General features: G+C 32.3%; 1 long non-coding RNA gene across 1 annotated transcript; it reads left to right on the top strand.

Moving 5' to 3' along the window:
- The first annotated feature begins 557 nt into the window (after positions 1 to 557).
- On the top strand, positions 558 to 6,590 carry LOC146997477 (uncharacterized). Its single transcript, XR_015040575.1, has 3 exons — positions 558 to 651; positions 3,337 to 3,426; positions 6,449 to 6,590. It is a non-coding gene; the product is annotated as an uncharacterized LOC146997477 (long non-coding RNA).
- Positions 6,591 to 26,251: the final 19,661 nt, after the last annotated feature.

Here is a 26,251-nt window from a genome sequence, read left to right as displayed (position 1 = left end):
TGAAAGCGGGAGAAATACCTCATAAGGAAAATTTTTTTCCTCTAATTACAGGACAGAAAATGTTTTTCAATCGCGCGATCCGTTATTGATATTGAATTACAGTCGTGCGATAATTTCGCAGTAAAGATACATCTCTGATGACTATCCAAGATTCTAGAAACTTTGATCTTATATAGAGATGGTCGTCTTATAGAAATAATGCTTAATATCAATATTTATTGATAATCTCAGAACTATTGGTCACTTTCAGAAGTGGTCGATTGAGAGGCGATTTTCTATATATTTATTAACTGATACTCTCAGATTCCAAAATTTGTTTATATTCTCAGAAATATTGGACGGAAGGTGGTCGTCCCATACATGCAAAATTTTACATTTCATTAAAAATGAATTTGGCATTATTTAACTATTTCCCTATTAATTATTTAATTAGATAAAGAAAAAAATTAGGAAATAGTACTGTTTATTACGGAATAATGTAGGAAGTTCTACAGAACTATATTCTTTCGCGTCATTGCACATTGTATCCCGCAAACTACTAGGTCCTCGTATTCTTCCGCAAATCCGTAAACATCTGTCTGATTTGAAACGAAATCCAAAATGGCTGCGCCATGAGGTTAACTTGTATGGATATTTTTTGTTTCATGAAAGGTAAGTTCAGTTGCAATACTTGTATGTTTACTTTTTTTGCTTTTCGAATTTATGTCATTTTGACAGTTAAATGTTTCACAGCTTTATGAATTGTTACCATTCTGTCGTGAATTACGTGTATCTCAATGGCTGGCTGCCTTTTCAAATATCTAATTTGCCCTGCTATCCAAATGTTTATGACTGAATTTTTTTAGTCAAGTTTATGCATTCAGTTTCAAAATAATATGTGTGATCAGATTGCTTATTATTTTATTGCAGCAATAAATTTATGTTAAATAGTTTGAACAATTGTATAAAAATAAGAGTTTGCATTGTTTTGTCCAAAATATGTATGGTTGAAACGTTATCTTAATCTAGTTTGTAATTCAAGTTTTTTTGGGAGTACTGTTCTGTTATTGGGACCAGAATCGGAAATGTATGAACCTGTCTTCGTAAGTATGTGCATAGATGTGTATATGTAGACACACAAACATACAAATATACAAGCATACATAAATACAATTCTGAACCCGATCCTGATAACAGAACAGTACCTTTTTTTAATCTTTTTTGAATATTTTATAAAAGGATTAAGCATTTTTCAAACTGCATATCATTTTAAGATTTGACTTGCAGGAAGACAAACATGGTCATTCAATCAAATGCTTATGATTGCTTTTAACATTTTCTCATAAATATTGTTTGCATTTTTATTGTATTTTAGATACTTTAGTTATGTAAAGTGAACGTGAGAATATTATTAGGAAAGCTGAAGAATATGAATAGCTACCATAATACATGTATTTTTTCATCGAGCCCATTGTTTTAGAAACCAATGCACCATTATTATATGCTGGCTTATTTCATAGTTATATGCAGTTTAATTTTATGTTCATGTTACTGTAGTATTGTCATTATAATAAAAGTATTTATAATTTTTGTTGAATCTTGCAAGTTACCTAACATTCAGAATTATTACTACCGAATTTTACTGATAGGTTTTTTCGAGTTGACATAATCTGTCTGATAAATAAAATAAACTGGTGTTTAAATTATATGCATTTCTCTTAATGTTTCATTGAAAGTGAGATGGAAATATAAATGCTATCCAGAAAAGTGAATTCTTTTTGCAGGAAATAACAAACTGTACTAAATGATTAATGTTTATATCATTTTAGAAATGTCAATATTAAAGTTTCTCCCCTTCTCTTCTTTGATTTTGAAATAATTTATAATAAAATAATATATGCATAAGTGTAATTAATGTAAAGTGTCATTCAATAATATAATTTATTTTTACTGATATTTTATTTCTTATCTGGGTTTTCTTTTGGTGTTAGAAGGAGGAAAAGAGGTTGATCTTTACATTATGGTAACTTGGCGTTTTTTTGGCGAAACTTTGGCGACCAACTCTCCTACAGCAACCCTATATTTTTTTTTCCCGCCGCCATTTTGTCTTCACGAAGTAAAGACATGTTTCTTTTCTTTTTATCTACTGAACACTTCTTCCAACAATCTACTAGCCAAATTACACTTATGCTAGAAATTTTATCTAACAAAACTGCTTAATCATGACAAATATTCACTGCAAAATTGGGAAAAAGTGCACAATACCATACTCCTTACGCGTTTTTCAAAATAACACATACACATAAACCATGTACACGCCGACTTATTTTTACTTAAAAAAAAAATCCCAGAATTGCACAAAAATGGCATTGCGCACACTCTTCACTATATCCATGTACACTGCTTTTTTCTCATAAATTAGAAAAATTTCACGAAAATACATGATAGTTTTCTCAATCTTTAAACCCGGTAAAAAGAACATATATGAAATTACCTGATCGCGAAAAAGTATTTACCCTTTCCAAATATGAACATTTCCACATATAAAATAAATAAAATATCCAAAAACTTTTACCTCTAAATCATCTATTACATTATACATGTCACCAACGAATTCATACCGCAAGCATTACAAATACTTAGTATCAAATATTTAAATTATTTCCATGCATGTTTACTTCAACTTAAACGTGTACCAAATTCCTACAAACATAAAATTCACAAAATAACTATCATTTAATTAAAATATCACTAAACCATGTACACGTCGACTTATTTTTACTTAAAAAAATATCCCAGAATTGCACAAAAATGGCATTGCGCACACTCTTCACTATATCCATGTACACTGCTTTTTTCTCATAAATTAGAAAAATTTCATGAAAATACATGACAATTTTCTCAATCTTTAAACCCGGTAAAAAGAACATATATGAAATTACCTGATCGCGAAAAAGTATTTACCCTTTCCAAATATGAACATTTCCACATATAAAATAAATAAAATATCCAAAAACTTTTACCTCTAAATCATCTATTACATTATACACGTCACTAACGAATTCATACTGCAAGAATTACAAATACTTAGTATCAAATATTTAAATTATTTCCATGCACGTTTACTTCAACTTAAACGTGTACCAAATTCCTACAAACATAAAATTCACAAAATAACTATCATTTAATTAAAATATCATTAAACCATGTACACGTCGACTTATTTTTACTTAAAAAAAATATCCCAGAATTGCACAAAAAATTTGTAATAATGTTAAGTTTAAATGATGTTCTATACTTTTGTGTTAATTTTTCTATTCTATTAATTCTATTACTGTGTTATCAAACTTTCTGCAGGAATTTCAACTGGTTAAGATGTTATTACCATGTGGAGAAGAATTTGGTTTTCAAGCTAGAAAAAATTGCAGCTGAAGGATTTTGTAGAAGGTCAGTCAAACTGGTTTTAGTTAATTATAATTTAATTTTGGGTGAAGAATTCTCAAATTTATTTATCATAAGTGTCTAAAGGTCTTCTAAATTAAATTCTGCTTGTTTTTGAAATTTTTCATGACATTCATTCTTTGATTATTATTATTATTATTTTTTAATTTACTAACTTATATTCAGGCACATAATGTTGCATTTAATGCCATACCTTAAATATTGTAAAATGTTAAAATAATACATTTCACTTAAAAATGTGGTTGTGACAGTAAATTTTCTGTTACATTTAATCATATCTATAAACATTGCTATACAACATTTTTCAATAATCTGTATATTATTTTGTGCATTTCTTTTACATCCAAGATCTGGCATATGACTTGCTTTTCAAACTGATAACATGGTGTAATAATGTAATCTAATGGTTAAAGTTTACTATGGAACGGGCCAAATTTAATAAATTATTCTTTGATAGAAATTTATTCATGTGTTCAGTGTGTCTCATCTCTTTAAATTGCTAAAGTAAATTTTATGTACTTGCATTTAGGAATTTTGACTGTATCAGAGTAATTTTGTTTCAGTTATTATAACATGCAAGGGGAAAAATCCATTCATAGCTCCGCATTTAAAATTAGTTAATTAAAGTCCTTAATAAAGAGGGATGTTTTGTTGTTTTAAATGTCGATAGAGTTTAATTCAAAATTATGCCACATTAAGGGTTACTTTTTAAGCTAATTTAAAATTTTCATTACTTTAACGTGTCCAATAATTGTTATTTTAACTCCGATATTGTAATAATATCAAAATTCCTTACTTTTTGATAGGTAATCCAAATGTAAAACAAGAAAAGAAAAAATTAAAATCTAGAAGTATATTTATTTCATACCTCTAACAAATAAAAACAACACAAGCACTTTTTACTGTCTATCTGCATAGTGTGGCATGTCCCGTAAGACTGAGATTTGTATGGTCAAATCCATGTTTCAGTTAAAGGAAAATGCATGCACAGTCTTCTGATTTTCCCTTCGATTAAGGATTCTGTATATACTAGCATAAGAAATATAATAGTTAATGCAGTGTTATACATCAATATTTATAGACAATTATTGTGGCTATGTTTATTATAATTTTGTTCACTGTAATGAATGGAGTGCCTAAACCATCATGCTGTGTAAACAAAACTCAAATCTTCATCTCTGCATACTGCTCCACTAGTGTTTAAACCACTGAAATGGTGATTATGGTAGAACATCTTTGGTAAAAATTTACTGTGCTGTAACCCTTAGCGAATCGTTTCTTTTCTTTTTTTTTTTTTTTTTTATATCAAGATCGTCACCTGAGAGGATCGGCACCAATTTCAAGGTGGCCGCTACACAAAACCAAAATAAGAAGTCAAAGACATACACAAACTCTGTGTCCATGTACACATCGACCTATTAAAACAGAGAACTGCACAAACTGGGCATTGTGCACTGCCTTAACTTTGTCCATGTACACATTGATCTATTTTCACTTTAAGAAAATCAGAAAGTTAAAAATATAGTTACCAGAAAAAATTCGCCACTGTGCCACACACAGACAACCAAAAATACACAAACAGAGAGGAGTAAGTTACCAAAAATACATATTTCCTAACATAAAAACATTAAACAACAAATCTTCTAACAAAAATTAACACACAGAGACAAAAAAATTAATGAAACGTCATTTTTTTAACATACCTTTTTTTTTCACATGCATACGTTTAGGCTTCCCACTACCATCCTCCAGGTAAGCAATTCAATTAAATTTTTCGTCTCTTAGTCACCTCAGACATACTCAAACGATGGTACCCACACCAAAATAATAAATAACATGTTCAAAATACAAGACCATACCACTTCCGTGCAACCAAACACAGCAATTGAAGAGAATGGTAAGAACCAAAAACCTGGGACCGTACAAAAGGTTTACTATTAAAAAAAGTAGCCCAAAACTAAATTTATCACAGCACGTTGGCAATATTTGCAGAAATAACTCCTTTTTATTGACAAAAAAAGTTTTTTTTTTTTTTTTCTCAAAGGCTACTTTTGCCAACATTATCAACATTAGGGTTACCGAAAAACTTATTTGACGCAATGGGCTTCCACATTTCACAAACAACCAATACCACTTTGCGATTTTTTTTCAGACAGAAACCAAGGTGTACCATACAGTAAAGATTAGTCACATCTTCATTTACTACTGTTACAAGTACTTCTTTGGTAAATTTCTGCGGTTAAATTCAAAAGTTTAAAATTGCATTAACATGATCAGATTCAGAGTCATAGCTAGGGTTTTCAGCGCTTGGGGACAACTGAAAATTTCGCGCCCCCTACTGCTTGCCAAGGATGGAAAACATTTAATTCTAAAATGTTCTAACATCAGTTTGGCACCCCTTGGATTCTGCACCCAAGGACAGATGCCCCCCTTGCCCCCCTCTAGCTACGCCCCTGATCAGATTTTATTTTCTGCACATAGCTAACAATTACTTATATGTTGTCAGATAAATGTTACCAGATGCAGTTAATTATTTTTTACTTGCCAATCTCATGAGACAAGTTTTTTTTGCTCCTGCAAGACTTTACTTTGTGTTGCAAAATAAATTCATTCTCACTCTTTTTGGACTTGCCTACACATTAAATTTAAAATAGTTTTATGAATAGGTAAGATGTGATTATCATAATTTTGTTTCTCTCTTTATCTTGGCAACTTTATATGTTGATTCAGTATCCAGGTTACCTACCAGTGGCTGATTGATAAAACTGCTCATATGTTCAGCTGGTGGTTTGAGTTTATTTTCTGACATAAAAAATTTTAAAAGGCATCCCCCATGTTTATTTTACTATAATCGAAAAATCAAATAATTGCTACTCTGTTTATAGGTACTAAATGTTAAAATATTTTAAATGCTTCCTTTAATTTGCATTCTAATAGTCATTTGTTTAAATTTAATTATGAATTACTATATTCACATGTAGTAATTGTGAGTGTTTTTTTATTTTAGGTGCTGTGAAAGGCAATGACAGAGATCCAATTTATCAAGAGTTCTTATATACATAAGAATACATGGATATAACATTGTTTTTCATGAATTCAAATAAAATGTGATAAATTGGATTAATAAAAACTATTTTGAATTTTGAAAAGTGTTTTTCCTCTGTTAATCATAATATAGTGCCATAAATTTCTGAATGTGTTTATTTTTCATCCAAATAAATAGCTTTACAAAATTTGTCATATTAATAGATATTGCATAATTTAGCATTATTATAAATATTTATTATAGCAGATTTAGCTGAACTACTTTTTTAGTCTCTTTGCAGATGAAGTCACAAAGGTAAGTGGTTAGATATTTTTCTGTATTCCCCATTAAGTAATTTTATCTGGTAAATTACCATTACTTATATACTACAGGTGAAAGAATAAGCTTTCCTTAAGGAAAGCTTATTCTTTCACCATAAATGCAAATTTAAATCCAAAGATGCAATTTAAATCCAAATTTTTGCATCTTTAAAGATGCAAAAATTTGCAGATATTTCAAAAAATTAGTACACATAAAAAGTTCTTAAATTGCCACATATGCGAAACTGAAAATGTTATATATGGAATAGTTCAGAAATATAAATATTTTCACTATTTTTTAACTATAATTCACTGCATTTGTTATATATAATCACAGTTTAAGGTAGCAGTGCTTTTCTCACTGTGATTTCTCATGTATTTTGATTCATAAATACACGTACATAAATCCACGTATTTTGATTTCTCTTTTGAGACAGAATAAAAAATGAACTAAACATTCTCCTTGACATTGAGAGTTGAATAAAAGCTCACCTCAAAATAAAATGAATTAATAAATTTATGGAAAATTTTACATTGCATATATTGAGCAGAAAGAGTATATACTTAATGGAATTAATAATTGGTAGAGTTGATAGCAGAATAAAATGCCTTAATTGCATGGTAAACAGTAGATCTTTTGAAGTTTTTCTATGTTGCGTAAAATGCAGATTTAAATTTTTGATATTGATTGTCATATAAATGGCAATTACTGTTTTATTTTGCTCTGAAATGAATGGTTAGTAATAAAATTCTGGATGAGACAACCTTTAACGTGCGCTAGAATTTACAAAGTTTAATTTGGTGCTGATTTCAACGGGTAAATTTCATTTTACTGAATTTTGCGTAAAATAATACCAATGAACCATTGCAAATTATTTTCAGAACTTTTTTTTTTAATCTAAAAGGGCTATTAGTTTTGAAATGTGACTTCATATCGTCAGTCGCAAACTTGTTTCGCTTTTCATTCAAAAAATTTAACATATTTACCTTTAAAATCTAATATATTATTGACTAACAAGCCAAGCTATTTAAAAGCATTACAGTTCTTAAGAATGCTTTTTTTAAATTTTTAATCTGATTGATTTAAAATGCATTTAATTCATGATGTATCTAATTGAAAACATTTTAATATTTCTACATAATTACATGATATATTTCTTCATTTTTCAAATATATAGAAGACATATAACTTTCTGGTGTCAGTATCTTATAAAATGTTTTGCTATTTCCACTGCCCCATCTGTATTGATAATCTATGCATTCATAAACTTTTAGCCTCTTTGCGTGACTGCTAAAATCTGAGGCCTTTCAGATTTTTTTTTTTTAATTGTGTGAGCAGAAAGATAGAATTTTAGAAGAGCTTCTTGAGTTACCTTTTGAATGATATAAAGAATTGTTAACATAATGTCAAATTTTTACAACTAAATATTAAATATATAAAAAAGCCTGCAGCATTCTCATGTTACGAAAACATTTATTCTGAGGCTAGGAATTGATTTAGTTTTAAAAATACAATTTATTCCTTTTAACAATTTCCCAACAGTGTCATCAAAACACTATAAATTCCTTACATGTTTTAAAGAAAGACGATTCATTTATGTAAAGATTATTAATTGGGTAATTTTATTCAATTTTTAATACAAATTAACTGAAATTAGAGACTGATTTTGTAAAATAATTTAATTATGAATAATTCAATTTGGGGGCTATTGGATGTTTAAAAATGATCAAAAGATTTTTAATATCTTAAAAATAAAAGCAAAATTTTCAGTTTTATTCACTGAATTTTCCTCTGTATATATACTGGGATGTGACACTAAGCAGTTGAGAGTATGTATTTAAGAGGTTAAAGGGATATTGTAACTAGTGTTTCAAATCCTCATAACATCCCATACGCTGTCGGTGGGACGTAGATAGGATGTCCTAAGGATATACTGGGATGTGGCATTAAGCGCTCAGGATGAGTTTAGGAAGAAATTGGGATATTACGGGATGTCCTGAGGATGTAGTAAGTAGGACTTTAAATCCTAATAACATCCCATATGCTGTCGATGGGACATAGATGTTTTTAGGATATAATGGGATGTGCTTAGGAGGTTTGTGGGATGTCCTGAGGATGTAGTAAGTAGGAGTTTATATCCTAATAACATCCTGCACGCTGTCGATGGGACTTGGTTAGGATGTCCTGAGGATATCCCGGGATGTGACATTAAGCACTCGGGAGGAGGTGTTTAGGAGGTTCGCGGGACATTCCGGGATGTCCTGAGGATGTGCGCATATCCCGCGAGCAACATCTTTGGGATATCCCAAGGATGTTTTTGTGCTATGTGGGTTTATTTCATATTTTTTTTAACTTAAAAATATCTCTTAAACAAACTCTACGATTTGAAAGTGAGAAGGGCCAACATTTTTCCAAGTAAAGCATTTTGATGTCCAGTGCGCTAGACTTCGGCCACTTGGAAAAATAAATACGAAAAATTACCGTTTTCCGAAATTTTATATAATATCTCGAGTGATAGTCGTAGGAAGATAACAATAGTCGGAAAGTTTTACCAAGAAGTTTTGAAATCCGGGGGTACCTCCTTCCAAACTCAAACTCCCCGTTCCGGAGATATGATGTTACGAAGAAAAAAACAAGGAGGCAAAAATCCACGGATATTTATATTGTTGATTCCTGTGTACAATATTCAATTTCCTTTAAAAACATTAAGCTTCATTTAAATAAAAGGAAATTAAATTCAGGCATTTTTATTACCTTTTAAGCTTTTATTGTATTTTTAAATAATCTTTTTGTCACAGTTGCGCAAGTTTTCCTCGGCGTCATTAGGAGCCTTAGGTCGAAGACATTTAAGAATCATTGCTGTAAATAATGATCATATGATAAATTGCAATACATATGAAGGAAAGGAAAGTATACATATGAAGGAATAGGAAGTGTGCCATTTATAAAGCTTAAATTTTGCTAGATTTGCAGGTTTTTCGCGCTCGCATTTTACGTGCTTCTTAAGAATCTCTGGAAATAAAATGGGAACTTTCCATGACTTGTTGCCAATCTAATTGGAGAAAAAATTTATTCTTTATAGGGATACTTGCGGGAGGTAACCGTCGAGCAATCTTCTTGTATCTGCCTCGTCCCATCCTGTTTGTTATTTTATTAAAACGTGTTTGGAAATTATTTCCCTCATTGCAAGGTTTGATTTGAGATGATAGATGTCAATCAGACCTTATAATATAGCATCTTGAGCTGCTGGTGCCAACAACTTTATTTCCTTTTATACCTGTATATCCTCATAATGGAATTTAGGCTAATAAAACGAATATTCATTTCCATATTTATTGTTTTTTAAAGATTTTGAATAAGTAAAGATATTTTACAACATAGAGCGTTTAGAAATCTTTGACAATCTGTAAAAATGTTCGCAAACTGTAACTTACTACTTTTGACAAAAAACGTATAAGTAATCATTTATTAAATTAATTAATTCAAACATATGAACATATATATTTAATGAAATAAAAATATTTCAGCGCAAATAATTATCGACGTGTATTTGAAGAAGAAGAAGGAGAAGCAGAAATATACTACAGCAAACAATTACTAGAAGAATTGGATCCCCAGTGTTTAAGATTGCAATACGTGTCGGAGACGTAAGTCTTTTCGGAAAAAATAATAAAACAAAACATAATGTTTCAGGTCCAGTTTAATTATACATTTATTAATTTTTTGACAAAAACGCTGTCCTGGAAAATAATACGTTTTCAGATTTATAATGCTTAAAGTTTTTTTCATTCCTTCATTACAAAAATAGATTATAAATGTTTAAAATGGAAAATTACATTGTGAAGAATTCATATTTATTGTAATACCTTTTGATTATAAGGAAACTTTATTGCATTAACTAATAAAATATCTAAACAGAAAGCTAATATACAAAACACACGTGTTTATACGGCCAGTTTGTAAAATTTGTGAATGAGAAGTAAATGTCAAATAGTTGATATAATTAGAGCAACAAAGACAAAAAAGACTTTATGTTTATAAATAATATGCATATATATATATATATATATGTAAATCAAATTAAGTAAACACTGAAATCAATCCCATACTCTATTCGGAACAAATCTAATATAAATTGTTCTCCTCACCTCTTTCTGTTAGACTATATATTTCTAGATTTACAGAGATTTATGATATTATTTAGCTCGAGTTTTGACAATGTACTCATCAAACATAATAAAAATTTCGAGATTCGAACTTTTCATTGCAATTATTGTTTTTAATATGTAATATTAAATGATTTTGAATTAATAGCAAATTAAAAAATAAAAATTAATTAATTAAAATATATGTTTATGTAGATATATATATCCCCATCACATGATTTTTACATAAAGATGATGACTTAGCTAAGTGGGAATATAAAATTTCCTGAATCAAATATTTCTCTTACTAAACCACAATATTCTCGAACTATGCACATTTTTTCTATCTCTGTCACCGCTGACACGGCGTCGTACTACTTTATTCCTATTCCAACAATATGAGAAATATAAATATTCTAGAAATAGGTAAGTTTGGAATTTCAAATGAACTGGGGCCGCAAATGTGAATTGAAATAAATCTGAATATTTTATCTTATTCATCTGCCAAATTTGCTCTGTATTATAGATCAACATGTGCGATCAGAATTCCTAACATTAATTCACACATATACATATATATCTATATATATATATACGTTTATTGAATATACGTTACGGTGAAACACCGAAATCTGGAGAAGGTCGACTTTCACCGGTGAATGTCAACATTCACATAGTCGCTTGTTGTATTTCCGAAATATTTTCAAATACTCTTATTTCTGACTTACACCGGTAAATGTCGACATTCACCATCTACTAATGGTATATATATATATGTATATATATGTATATATATATATATATATATATATATATACATATAATCGTTTATTGCAATGCACTGTCGGAAACGCTTTCCTGGCGCCATAGTGACGAGAGTCAACACAAGAAAAATAGGGTACGAACAGTGTAAAGATATTTGTTTGTTATTCTTAGCGCGGCGGAAACTAAGAAATAAGAAAAAAACATTGGATCGTCATCAAAAAAAGTATTCGAAAGTTCCTTCGGGAAGTATCCTAGACATGGGTTTGGTAGGGGTAGTCCAGTGCATTGTTCAGCAAGATCACGAGCCCTCACTTGCATTATCACTTTCTCTAGGGTACGTCAAAACATTAGTGCACGAAACCCCCGTTAGAACTCCAACAGGAACTTGTGGCACATATCGTGTCAGCTGCTGGGAAAGTCCTGGGGGTGCACGGTATTTTCCAGAACATCTTATGTTCGATGTGCGAGAGATGTGATACCTGCATCAGGGTTCAGGTCGTAATTTCGAAGAATTTCATTGAGGTCCATAAGTGTATAATTTTGTACCTATTTTTTTAATTTCTCTTGTGCTAAGCATGACTGGTGTCCGTTCTTTCTTGTGTTTCGTGTTGTTTGTACCGACCAGGAAAGTGTTTTCGGTCATGTTTTGCCATTTCATTTTTCGTCGTCGTCGTCTCTCTCATATATGTGCATAATTACCTATGACTCAAGTGTTACTACTATATCATGAAATTTACAAACATAGTGTTTAAAATGCTACATATCCCCATCCGAAAATATCTTTTTTTTTCTCTTGCCCTTCAAATAAGAAATGTGTGTCCTTCATTGTATAACCTCCTGGAACTTTAATTCTTCTTTTTTCGAGGACTATGGAGAAAATATTTCAGTATAGGCAGCTGTCAATATTCTAACATTACATTTTAAAAGCCATTAAAGTGTAGCCGAAACGCTCAGAAAGGCTTAATTCGCTTAGGATTTAGGAAATACATTTTGTAAGACTTCGCAAATTTTCCTTGAATAAATTTAATGGAACAGACAAAAGAAATTACAGGGAACAATAAATATAGGAGAAAACAGATATACCTTTTCGTAATTTATTCTGCTTTGTTTGATTTCTTTCATTCTTCCTGTATTAATAATTAAAACTTTAAGAATGCAACTGAAGAATGAGAATAAAATTTTCACTTGAAAACGAATGGTGGCAAAAATCCTAGTGCTCCTCTGCTGTACCACGAAATAGACCAGCAATATATTCCGAATTTGGAATAACGAGAAAAAATTTGAAACCGTTGCAGCCAGCGATGCAAAGAGATTGATCTGACAGGAAGATGACTTAAATGAGGAAACTCGGAGATAATTTAATGAGGTGTCAGGTTACCTCTACTGGGATAATAATAAGAAAAGGTTAAAATACAAAATACGTAAGTAAAGTATACAAAAATTGAAGAAATTTAATATATCTGGCATGCGTAAGAAATAGTAATTGATTCAAAAATGTAAATGAATCCAAAGCTTTCAAACTTATACTCGTTTAAATACAGATTTTGCTGATTCAGAAAGTACGTTACTTGTATATCTTCTAAAATGCTTTTTGCATCCTTTGTTTGTAGTTGTTTCATTTTTCATTTCAGTTTCATTTTTTCCTCCTATTTTGCAATTTTCGCCATTCTTTCCCTCTGCTTTTAAGCCACCTGTTTATTAGTACTATTATTTATATTACAACTTATGTAAAAATTAAGTAAGGAAAAGTAAGGCACTAAACCTTTGCAACTTATTACGCTCTACGTGAGATTCATGGTGGTCGCTTATTGCATACAAATCATGCCAAATGCTTTAACTCTTTCGCATTGAGGGACGACCAAATCTGTTTTCAATAAACATCGAAAACGCCCGCGTTTACGAATTTGTCTTGGAATAGTTTTCCTTTCCCCCTCCGGTTTCATCCATAGTGTGCAGTTTCACCTTAGGGCCGGTTTGCACCTGCGAACGTCCATAGCTTTCCGTTTTTCTCCTTTATTTCGGGCGTTTCGGGCGACTTCGATGCGAAAGAGTTAATTTTTCTGCTTGGCTTTAGGTCCTAACAACGAAAACTAAAAATTCGCCCTTTGTAGAAAAACATTCTGTCAGGCAATGAATCTACGGTTATATTTTTCCCTATGAAACTGAGACAAAAGTGTTATATAGTATCTAAATATGGAAGTGTTGTACATGTTAAACGTGATCTTCGTTGCATTACTTTCACTCTTTTACTACTGAAATAAAGAGATACTGATTATTTTGTAGATTGGAAAACCCTCCTTGTGATCATGAAACGGAGCAAAAACTGGAAAACGAGAAAGAACTAGAAAAGAAGCGAGAACAGGAAAAGATGCAAGAGCTGAAAAAGAATCAAGAGCTGAATAAAAAGGAAGAACAGGAAAAGAAGGAGAAACTGGAAAAGAAGCAAGAACTGAAAATCAAGAAAAACTGGAATTGACACAAAAACGAGAAAAGAAGCAAGAACTGAAAAAGAAGCAAAAGCTGGAAAAGATACAAAAACGAGAAAAGAAGCAAGAACCGGAAAAGATACAAGAATTGGAAAACATACAAGAATTGGAAAATAAGCAAGAACTGAATAAGAAGCAAGAGCAGGAAAAGAAGCAAACACTGGAAAAGAAGGAAGAACTGAAAAACAAACAAAAACTGGAAACGCAACAGAAACTAGAAAAGAAGCAGGAACTGAAAAAGAAGCAAACTCTGGAATGGATTCAAAAACTAGAAAAGAAAGAAGAACTAAAAATTCAGAAACAACTGGAAGAGATACAAAAACAAGTAAACAAAGAAGAACTGAAAAGGCAGAAGAAACTGGAAAAAATACAAAAACTAAAAAACAAAGAAGAACTGAAAAAGAAGAAGAAACTGAAAAAAATGCAAAAAATAAAAGACAAAGAAGAACTGAAAAAGAAGAAGAAACTGGAAAAAATGCAAATACAGGAAACGAAGCAAGAGACGGAAAAGATGCCAGAACTGGAAAATATAGACGAGTCAGAAAAGACGCAATAACTGAAAAGAAGCAAAAAACGGAAAAGAATACAAATCTGAAAAACAAGCTGGAACCGGAAAAGAACTGTCAAACTCGAAAAGGAAACCGGATGAACTGCGAAAAGAGCCAGAACTGGATAACGACTGTAGAACGATTGATTTAATGACCAAACGAAGCAAGAACCGGAAAAGAAAAATAGAACAAATAAATCATATACCACTGCAAATAATAGCACTGCAAACATTAAATATCAACGTCAAAAAAGTAAACACTCTTCTTCAAGGGGGCTTTCCAATGCACTGTCATAATCCAGAAGATATAGAAAAAAATCATTTATAACCTCATTGCCAAAACAGTTGCAAAAGGTATAGTTAACATAAAATTTCCTGAAGCCAGAATACCAAAATGCATAGTTCATAATATTCCAAAAAATTTCAACTCTGATGAACTGATTCAAATTATCGCCCAAGAAACATAATATTTCCGAGCTAAGACCTTTATTTAAACTGAATGATCAAAATAATAAATGGATCATAAAATGTCACGGTAAAACTTTCCAAAATTTTATGAGTAAAAAACAAATATATATTGGATGGCGCACCAATAAAATAACCGAGTTTACCGGTGTACGCAGATGTCAAATCTGCCAGGATTTCTCCCATAAGACAAACAAACCAAAATGCTCATTCTTCATCGGGAATTCTCATGTTTCTTGCGTTCTTCCCAAACTCCGTACTGCATAAACTGCTGGATTAACAATGAAATGTATGAAGCAAACTTTGAGTGTAAACATCCAGCTTTAGCTATTTCCTGGTCCACATATCAAACAGAAGTTTAACGAGTAAAATCCAATACATATTATCAACAATAATACAAGATCCTTCAGACTATATATAGACCATTTCCATCAATAAAAAGAATAATAATGTCATCCGCTTTCTCAAAATAAATCTTCAAAGAGAGAAGACCGCCACAGACCAACTAAGTCAGTATCAAGTAGATTATCTGGCAGATTTTATTATAACACAAGAATCTTATTGCATCCCTGGCAAAGTAGGAAGAATTCCAAATAACTGGACAATTATTCAACGTCATGCTTCAACCGGTGTTTTATCTCCTCGTACAGCCATATTCATTCCAAACAATAAATGGAATTCTACAATAAGGATTAATACTCGAGATATAATCACAATTTCAATCAATACTAATGCATCTCAGCTTCTTATTACTAGTATCTATATATCTCCGTCAAAAATCCAAATCAAACCTTATCCATACTAAATGAAATCTTACAACAAGAATAATAGTCCGCATGTTATTAGTGGAGACTTTAACTCCCATAGTACTTAATGGGGATACTTACAAACCGATCACAGAGGAGAAATACTTGAAGAATTTTTAAATGCAAACAATCTCATTCTACATAATCATTTTACTGACTGACCTACCTTTGATAATACCTACAATAAAGATTGGACTGATCTTCTTAGTTCTACAACACATCTTGATAATAAAATTAACAACAGATCAATACTAGATGAACACTGAATCTGATAACAAATATATCTCTTTTGATATAACTGAATATACGTTCCTTTACTGTACTTACAAGATATAAAATCAATAATAACAAAGAAAAGAAATTTCAACAAAAGTTCAATTCAATTTCAAATGACTTTCTAAATTCTATTATTCTGTGTACAACAAAACCAGAACTTAGTAATATTACCAAGGAACTTATCAGAAAGTTTCAAGATACCTAAGAACCTACCTTCTTCAAAAGATCATCAATTCCCATTATAAAAATCAACTGGTGACGAAAGAACTCCGCAAAGATACACCCAAAACACGAGCATTACGAAGAAAACTCAAATCATCGCAAACTGATGAAGAACGACTCAACCTACTTCAAAAATACAAAAAACGAAAAGCCTCATATAAAAAGCAAATAATATCTGAAAAACGTTAAGCATGGTGCAACTATTGTTCAAACAACCAGGATACGTATGGCTCATTGTACAAAATTGAAACCAACAAAATCTTCCACCCAACGCAACTTACAGTCACTACTACGGGAAATAATGATAAAAATGTTACGAAGATCACTTTAGAAAACATCCTAGATGTTATTCTACCAAACGAAAGCATATATGATGATTCAACTGAACAAAGATTAATTCGTTTTAATCTACTTGCACGAAAATGATATCCCATTTACATCCATGAAACTCAATCGAATTATTGAAAAACTCAATAACAAAAATGCTCCTGGACCAGATAGAATCTGCATTCAAATTATACATAAAAGCTCTTGGAGAAATTCTTGAACGTTGTATTATAGGAAGACTTGAATACCAATTTCAACATCAAAATTTCATCAAGGAAAATCAGTATGGATTTAGGCAGCAAAAATCTACCATTCATGCAACCAGTGCAGTCCTAAATCAAATCGATGTTAATAAAATCAATAACCTACACTCCGCAATAATCAGCTTAGATCTTGAATCAGCCTTTGATTCATTATGGCGGCCTTCAATTAAAGAAGCACTTAGAAATATTGAATGTAATTATAATATCTATCAAATAATCAATAATTTCCTTGATAATCGCCATAATCTCATTTTATATAATAATACTTTAATCAGAAGAAAACAAGTTCGTGTATGTTCACAAGGCGCATGTATGAGCGCAGAATTATGGAATATTACATTTAATAAAATTATAAAAAGTGCCTGGCTTCCTTTTCCTAAAATTACTGCTTTCGCCGATGATGTCGCATTTGTTATCAGTGGAATGTCCTACTTAATCCTTCGAAGAAATTGTCAAGAAATAATAGCCATATTCCAGCAAAAATGCAAGAAAATTAAACTTGAAATTTAATCCTTCAAATCTAGAATCATGACAAATAACAAACCTGGATAAAATCTTACTAAGCAACTTTCTGTTAAAATAAATGGCGAAAAAAATCAAGCATACTAAATCAATCAAATACCTAGGAAATTATAATACATGAAAACAACATCTTATGGAATATCTCAAAGAACTTAAAATTCGCACACATTCTATAAGTCAAAATCTTCGACATGTGCATGGCACAAACTGGGGTTTAAATCGCCATATCACCAAATTACTATATCGTACAGTAATAACCAAAATGATTACCTACGGCTCTGCCATCTGGGCATTCCCTATAACCACAAGAAAAAAAATTCTTACCTCAACACAACGACAATTTAATCTTAATATTTCCAGAGGCTTTCGAAATACCTCCAGTACTACTCTTAATATCTTAGCTGGAACTATTTCACTCCATGTCGAATCCATTCAGGAAGAAAGTGATTCTACAATATATGAACTTCGCCATAATATTACTTATAACAAAACCATATACATCACACAGGATTACGAAATGTGCCCTGCTCCTTACAATAGACATCTCCTGCTGTATCACACACAAAAATAAAAACAGCAATAAACACTAAAACTAAAAACAATTCAATTGAAGTATTTAATTATAGAATCAAATATTAATACTGACCGTCAATCTGCCATCTATGCTATCTCTAACCCAGAAAATCAGACTTCTATTGTTTATGACATCAATAACCTCTCTAAAACAACAGATAATTTAAAAATTCATATATCATGGATAAGAGGCCATAGTAGAAATGCCGGTAACTTAACATTTGACAAACTTGCAAAGAAGCTGTTCCTAATCAAGAAAGCAATTTTCTATATACGAAATTTCCCAAATCTTATCTTCGACTGCCCATAAAAGAACAAATTACCCAAATATGCCAAGAACAATGGAATAACGCATCTACAGGTCGATGAAATTACTAGTTCTACCCCTATTGCAATACTGACACCAAGAGTACATAATCCTTTTTAAGATGTAATATTACTGGCCATGTGCCATATCGTGTGTATTTTCATCAAAGAAACTTAATAGACACTGACTTCTGTATATGCTGCTAGAAAGGAGACAGTGATCACTATCTTTTCGCATCTCCTCTCAAGAAAACGTTTCATATTCGCGCACCCAGAAATATTGATATATAATTCAAAAGAACGATCAGCAAACTTCAACATCTTCATTCTAATATGAAACAAATTCACCAAAACTTAACACAATTGGATTAAATCTATGCAGAGTAACCCCATCTACAACAGACGAAATATAACAAAATATTTAATTTTCAGCTTTGTAGAATTTTAAGATAATTATCTATCTCTTGTCACAAATACTTATTTGTACTGATCGTAATAAAAAACGCCTTGCAAAATCCATAATAAACAGAATGAAATATAAAAATTGAGTCGTCAGAGTAAACTAGAACTGAAAAGGTGAGTCATGATACTGATTTGCTGTGTCATGACAAAAATGAGCTATGAATATTGTATGAGTCATGTAAAATATATGAACTTAAACGAGAAACTTTTTATGATCTCTGTAATCATGAACACTTTAGTCACTTATGAACTCTGCCTAATGAATACTGAAAACTATTTGTGATCATGAACTCTAAAATACAATTTTATTCTCTTCTACATGTTATACTTCTATTTTATTAATTTTATTATATGATATATCATATATTATCCTATACTTTAGCACTTTATTCAAAATTATAATTTTATTATATGATACATTATGTACTATTCTATACTTTATGTATTAAGCTATATTTTATTTCCCATATTTTAAGTATTATTCAGTATTTGTCATGATATATTCTGTTTTAGCATTTTATTCCAAATTTGGAAAATTCAAAATTTTGTTATAATGGCACATTATGTGTTATTGTATACTTGATGTATTATTCTACATATATTTTTCTTCTATTTTAAGAATTATTCCAAATTTGCCATATGATATCTCTACATATAATAAAAGAAAGAGTCTGTCTGTGTGTTGTGTGTGTTTCTTTCGTTCGCGCTGCGCGTAAGCTAATAGACACAGGGCTACAAAATTTGCTACATGAGGTGTATCTAGACAAGGGCCAGTGCACCTCGAAGCGATTTTTTCGAAAGTCGAATTCGAATTTTTTTTTATTTTATGTTTTGTGACGTAACCGCGTCATTTTGAGACATAATGGGCTATAGGAAAGCGAGATTTTACTCTACACACTCGATTTTCAAATCGTCATGAAACGTAAGCACTTAGATATTTTACGAACTTAAAATAAATTTCTTGTTTCAATAAATCGATTAAATACGAATTTATTTAACAAATGGAGCTTAACACATTTTCAACGGGATATTTTCTAAAAAAGTTTATTTTTAAAAATGTACAGTTTTTTTTCTTTGATTTTTGGACAAGTTAAACATTCATCCTTGCGACTGCATTTACAAAAAAATTTTGGAAAACTGATAATATTTTGTACTTTTAAAGATATGTTTAAATGAAGCTTCCGAGTACACTTCGCACATCTCACATCTTTAAAAATGTGATTTTGGCAACAATTTTCCTGTCTTATTGTTGTTGATATATTTTTGATGAAATCGCATCATTTTGAATAGATTCATTCTTTTAGAAATAAGGGTTTGGCAACAATTTTTCATCGTATTTCTTTTGTCACTGTTTTTAAGAAATCGGCATATTTCATTGTCATGTATATATATATATATAATAGATTTTTATTGATTTTTTGATAAAGTTGTTCTGTAGAGTAAAATTCTGCGCGGAATTTTATGTTTTTTGAGTTGTTTTCATGTTAATTTTTGCTTATTTCACTGTTTGTAAAATACTGAAGAGTTTTGCATATTTTTTTTTCTTCAACGGAAAGTTGGTTAATTTTTTATTAGGATAATAATTATTTGCATTAAGGGTGTAGGGTTTATATTTATTTTAAGTTTAAACTATCTTTCCTGTCAAGCCTTACTTTCCCCTGGAATTGCCAATGCCAGAGTATGTAAATTTTAGTAGAACGCGCAAAGGATTCAATTTGTCAGCGGAAGTAATCTGAGTTAAATAGAAGGGAAACGAGTTCGAAGGTGTGCTTTCTTGCTTCACGAGCGTGGAGGTGGCTAGTTAGAAATTGAAGAACCACGCGTTTCGGCCTGTGTGCTTGCCTCGGCAGATTGTTAATTTTTCAACGTAATATTCAGAAGTTTGCTGATTATCAGCGGTATCTTAGAACGCGGTGAGGTTAGTTACGTTTAGAGAGCCTCGTAGTTAGTCACTTGTTATTATTCTTTTTTTAGTTTCTTATTTTTATTTTACCGCCAGGTCGGCGTAGTTTGTGAGCGTCAAGAGCACGCATTTGTAATTTCTAAAGTTGAATAAAAAGGGATTTAAACCCTTCTCAAGACTTTGTCTACTTTCCAGTTCTTAGCAGTCACCACTATTGTTGCGTGCAGGTTGGAAGCGCGCAACATAACATTAGCGCCTTAACACTTGTTGAACTGAAATGGCCGAAAATTGGATGGAAGTTGCTGGAGAACAACAAGAAATGGCAAGCCAATTGGAAGGATTTGGATACCTGGTCCAGACGATGACAGCGTCAATCAAGCCAAACGTCAATTTCGAAGGAAAAAATTCGGTGGCGATATTTCTAGAATGCCTCGACAATCACTTCCAGCTCTACCCTGTGCCTGAAAGACAAAAAGTTGCCATCTCCACATCTGCACTAAGAGGACAGCCCGCGCTATGGTGGAAGAATATAGGCAAATTTTTATTAGGGGAATTCGGAGGCCAGACATATACATTTGAAAATTTCAAAAAATCGTTATTAAAGGCCTTCCCCATAGTGAAAGATCGAGCAAGGCCGAACTGTATAGTTTTTATCAACGGAATATAGAAGAGTTGACGGACTTTATTCTGCGAAAAATTAAGCTGACGGATATGCTGTATGGGAAGAAACCCGACGCGGAGATTATTGAAATAATCTTACCAAGATTGTTACCTGCTGTTCAAGACTACTTCGAAATTAGAAACCCAAGCACATTGCAGGAGCTCTTCGAATTAGGAGTCAAGTTCCAAAATCGCAGAATAGCGGAAAAAGCTAGAGGGGCATCGTATTCTCAAAGTATCCGAAGGCAATCTTCAAATGAGCAGACCAGAAATGCAAACCGCTCTTATGGGGGAAAGAGCTATCAAGCAAGGTCATCGAAGCTCGAAGGTCAAGGCCCAAAAAGGAAATTTGAAAACAACCGTCCGCGTACCCAGAAGGCATATGTTGAAAGAAAAGCTTTAAACGAGTAGAGGGGCCTGTGAAAGCGAGGGTCCAGACCCCGGAAGATTTGAAAAAACCCTCAGGAAGACACTTAAATACGGTCATCCTAAAGAACTCACAGTTACCAATTATACAAGTCCTGGTTGGCGATGTACCAGTAGAAGCCCTCATCGATACAGGAGCAGAAGGTAATTTTATGAGTGATATTTTTTTTAAGAACTTAAATAGGTTTCGATTATTTAAAAATAAAAACACAGAAATCATAGCAGCGCAAGGACAACTTGTCATTGTATTGGAAAACTATTTTTAAAAATTCAAGTTCAAAACGAAAGCCTTAAAGTATTAATTTTTGTAGTAAAAAATTAATAATTAATCCACTTATTTTAGGTATGGAGTTTTTAAAAGACGCGAAGGACAAACTGAATTTTCAGGAAAGTTCTACCGTGCTGGAGATGGATCGGAGGGTGGTGGAACCAGTGGAACAACCGCAAGTTGACCTTAGCCATTTGAATGACCATGAAAGTCAAGCCATCCAGCAAGTGGTGAGTACAGTTTCAAACTTGTTTTCAGAACGGCCTGGTAGCTGTCAAATAGTTACGCATGAGATACAGTTAACTGCCGACAAACCCTGTAGGACTAAACCTTACCGCTATGATAAACAAAAAGACCAAATCATAGAAGAACATATTCAGGAAATGTTAAAGAACAAAATAATAACGCCCATAAATAGTGAGTACGCGAGTCGAGTCGTACTATGTAAGAAAAAGAACGAGTTTCCTCCTTCGGATAAAAGGGCTTGGAGGTTTGCTATCGATTACAGAAAACTTAATAGTATTACTAAATTCCCAGTTTACCCTTTGCCGGTTCTAGAGGAAATTATTAGAAAGATTAAATCTACAAGATACATGACTACTTTGGACTTAACGTCTGGCTACTATCAAATAGCTATGAGACCCGAAGACATACATAAAACCGCGTTTATAACAAAATCGGGCACTTTTGCATTTTTACGCATGTCCTTTGGGTTGTGTAGGGCCCCATCAACATTCCAGAGAGCTATAGACATTGTTCTAAAGCTTGTCCTTGGAAAATCGACTTTAATCTATCTAGATGATATAATTATAAAGAGTAGTATCTTGGAACAACATATTAAAGATCTAGAAGAAGTTTTTAAATTATTAAAAGAGGCCGGTCTTACAATTAACGCCTTAAAATACAAGTTCGCAACTAAAGACTTAAATATCTGGGTTATAAAATTTCGCAAAAGAGTATAGAAACTCAAGATTCAAAAATAAAAGCAATCAAGAATTTCCCACCTCCCAACACCGCCAAGAAAATTTCTTCTTTCCTTGGGTGATGTTCTTATTATCGGCCATTCATAAAAGATTTTGCTAATATTGTTGAACCCTTGTTAGTAATTAAAAGAAAGAAAAGTAAATTCATGTGGACAGCAGAAGCAAATACCGCATTCGAAAGGTTAAAAGAAGCGCTTATCAATGCCCCTGTTTTGAAATTCCCGGAGGGGGACGAAAACGTGGAAATTGCAGCAGATGCGTCGGACTGTGCTGTGGGTGCGGTTCTTATGCAAAATGGCCATCCTTTGGCAATTTTTAGTAAAACGTTGAATGATACACAAAGGAATTATACAGCTACAGAGAGAGAAACATTAGCCGTATTAATGGCTGTACACAAATTTCGAGTTTATTTCGGCAAAGCGCCAGTAACAGTCTTTTCGAATCATGCGGCTGTTGGTAGACTTTACTCGGGGAAAAACCTAACGCCAAGGTTAATAAGATGGGCTTTAAAACTCCAAGAATATAATCTCATAATCAAATATAAAACGGGTAAGGGAAACAATGTAGCTGACGCACTTTCTCGCATAAAACTGGACGATGAAGGCAATGAACTTAAATGCGCTGTGTTGACTTCAAAAATTTTAGATTCTAGAGATACAATTATTGCTGAATTGAAAGCTGATCCTGAATTTGGAAGTATCTATGCGTATTTGAAAGACCCCGAAAGCTTTGAACACACAGATATCGATGAGATAAGAAATAGAGCAGAAAACTGTGAAATAATAGATAATTTATTATTTTATATGAAAACAACAAACGAAAACCTGGAATACAAACCAGTCATCCTAGCCTCGCTTCGTATAAGCATTTTGAAGGAATTATACGACGCGAAAACAGCGGGTCATTTAGGGCTCAGAAAGGCTTTAAAAAGGGTACGCGAAGCGGTATATTTCCCGCAATTAGACAAAATATTAACTGCGTATGTCAGGTCCTGCAATAAATGTCAGTTAATAAATGATATTAATTACAGCCCGGCCGGTACATTCGCGCTACATTTCCGAATGAAATTTTAGGCATAGATCTTCTTGGTCCTTTCCCCCAGAGTCAGTTAAATAAAAATCATTTTCTTTTAGTAATTGTAGATCATTTTTCAAAATGGCCAGAAATTCTTTCACTTAAACGCGCGTCAGCCAAAACAGTCGCAGATGCATTCTTACACAGATACATTTTAAAATACGGTGCACCGAAAAAAGTACATAGCGATAACGGTAAACAATTCGTTAGCCAAATATTTGAAAACATATGCACTGGACTTGGCATACGCCATATCAAAATGGTTCCGTATAGACCACAGGCAAACATAGCAGAAGGAGTTAATAAAAACATTGTAAAAATAATTCGAAGTTATGTTAGCACACATCACAAGCGCTGGGATGGCTACATAAATATGTTAGCTTATGCTTTAAGAACGGCAAATCACGATACAACGGAAAAAACACAGCAGAATTATTTTTAGGACGAAAGTTAATTACGCCATTAGATAAATTATTCTTTGTGCAACAAAGAGACCAAGAATTTAAACAGAAAGATATGCAAACACTTATTGACCAGGCGGTTAAAAGATCGGATACGGCAAGAAATAGGCAAAAGTTATACTATGATAGAAAACGCCGTGAAGTAGATTTTAAAGTTGGACATAAAGTGTTGAAGCGGAAATTTTCTTTATCAAGTGCCCCAGACAATTTTACTGCAAAGTTAGCTCCAAAATTTGAAGGCCCTATGTAATTCAGGAAATCAAGGGAGTCGTATTGTACCTTAAGAACGAGAGAGGGGAAATCTGTAAAGCAAGTCCCGACCAGGTGAAAAATATTATAATCAAAATGATTTTGAAATCCTTGAAAGTTTCTTGCAGGACTCAAGCGTAAAAGAAGTAGAAGGTCCAGAAATAACGTCACGCGTTCCACAACACAAGAAGCAGAGAACAAGAAGAGAAACCTAGCCGTTCTCTAAGTCATGCGACGGTACCGAAAAGAAGAAATGAAAACGTCAGACTCCAGCATTTAAGAAATACAAGAAAGCAAAGCCGCCGCGTAAAGACACTTTGGTAAAGAGGAAACACCACTTACAACTTATCGCAGTAGAAATTCTACATCGAGGAGAACGCTTCCAGGGCCAGAGAGTCAGGTGCAAACAAGGCCGCCGTTTCCGAAAATAAAAAGACAGCAGGAGGAACGAAAAGACCAACACCAACAGAAGAAATCCAAGCACGATTCCAGACCGGAGGACGCCAAGACCAGCCGTCCAGGGGCAAAACGGAAAAGACAGCAACCCGACGACTACCACTCCAAGAGGCCAGCATGCAGAGGGCGAAAAAAAAGAAGCAACGTGGACGACACTCGAAGAACCCTAAGGAGACGACTGACGTCGATGAAATCTATAACATGGGAGCAGTTCTGCCAGAAGAGGATGTCGGAGTTACAATCATCGAAAACTCAAAGATAAGTTAAAATCTTCTATAACATTTTTTTTCTTTTGTTCCGAAATGTTATGCGTAAATACAAAGTTCTATGTTTTGACGGAAGTCAATGTGTCTCGGTTGAGATTTAGTTTTATTTTACTTTATTTAGCTAAGGCAAAAGTATTATTTTCTTTAAGTATAAAATCTAGGAACAAGCAGTTTCTGTTGGTCGAAAGACTAATTCTTTTATGTTAAAGCCAAAATTTGGCCGAAGATAAAAATAACTTCGTATTCTTGTATTAATAACAACTTTAGTTTCAGTGCCTCCAGCTTGGCGAAGAATGAGTAAAGTAAAAATTTATTTTACTCTTATTCATTTTATGGTAAATTATAAAAATCATATGTATTAGAATTTTGTAAATATACGTAAATGCTTGAAAGTTATGTAAAAGTAGAATTTAGTCTAGAAGCATAAAATTTTAGATGCGAAAAGTAATAGCTCAAAAGCAATGAATTCAAATTTAAGTATTAAACTGTAGATAAAATCATGCTTTAGAGCGAAAGCCTGCATGTCTAAAGATAAATGAGGGGGAATTTAGAA

Source organism: Stegodyphus dumicola, chromosome 4 (genome assembly GCF_044657685.1).
Source record: "Stegodyphus dumicola isolate Sdum_Otavi_A_Nest chromosome 4, ASM4465768v1".
Taxonomy (NCBI): domain Eukaryota; kingdom Metazoa; phylum Arthropoda; class Arachnida; order Araneae; family Eresidae; genus Stegodyphus; species Stegodyphus dumicola.
Note: the sequence above shows the minus strand (reverse complement) of the source record. Positions and strands in the feature narration are given on the sequence as shown.